The sequence below is a fragment of the Acanthisitta chloris genome, unplaced genomic scaffold (genome assembly GCF_000695815.1).
Source record: "Acanthisitta chloris isolate BGI_N310 unplaced genomic scaffold, ASM69581v1 scaffold13499, whole genome shotgun sequence".
Classification (NCBI taxonomy): Eukaryota; Metazoa; Chordata; class Aves; order Passeriformes; family Acanthisittidae; genus Acanthisitta; species Acanthisitta chloris.
Genome location: NW_008693245.1, coordinates 266,327 through 267,366, shown reverse-complemented (window position 1 = coordinate 267,366; position 1,040 = coordinate 266,327).

The window sequence follows — 1,040 nt, the reverse complement described above, 5'->3', positions numbered from 1 at the left end:
GCAGAATCAGGAAGGTTTATGTCTTTTCTTACGTAAGAATGGGGTTAGAAAAAGACAAGCTAGGCTAAGAGGTCATGATGTGCCCAATGGCACTTGTTGCACTTTAAAAGATGATTTATTGAAAACAACTTTCTCTAGTAAATCTAATATCACCAGTTAATATCTGAGAACCAAATTCTTATATTTTTATGCATGCAGAATAACCCAATGACTAATCCCTGACTGCAGAGGAGTAATTCAGAGGAGCTACATTTACAATTAACTTTTCTTTATAAGCAATGATACTCAAATTAATCCTAGATTAAGAAAAAATTATCTAAGAAATAGAAAATCTTCCGCCTCCATTCTTTTCTATGTTAGAATGTACCAAAAATAATCCATGTACTGTCTTAAATTACACAATGTACCCTGTGAAAGGACTGAATATAGATCTGGGAGTACAATTAGAACAAATCCTTATTTAAACTTAAACCCTCTGAAACTGGAATTATTTCAAGTGTGGGATATACCCTGAATTTGAAATTTTCTAAAATATCAGATATATCTCCTTGGAGACAGTCAAAAGTACTTTGTATAAGATATCTGAAAGACAACAATCAAAAGTTAGTGTTCATACCAAGATATTGGTTTTTATTAGCTCAGGAATTGTGACCAAAACATTAGGAAAAAAATGCAAGTGTGTTTTGGTTCAATCACAAGATAGGAACAAAAATCATAAGAAATTAGTTTATTCCATGTCATATGGGAATTCAGGTGAAATATTATAATAGGACACAATTGCCTTAAAATACATTGAAGTAAGGGAAAAATTTACTAAATGGAAAACCAATCAAAACTAAAACAGTAAAGCATTACTGCCTTAAGATAGGCTTCAGACAGGGGAAAATGAAAGAAGAGAATTTCAAGGACACCTTTTGAATGATGGAGAGTTTAATATTGACTGTGAATAAATTGGCAATGGATGAGGATAACAATCAAATTGGGAAAATTTGCTACCTCTTATCAGAGACTGTAACTGTAGCCTAAAGCAAAAATCGTAA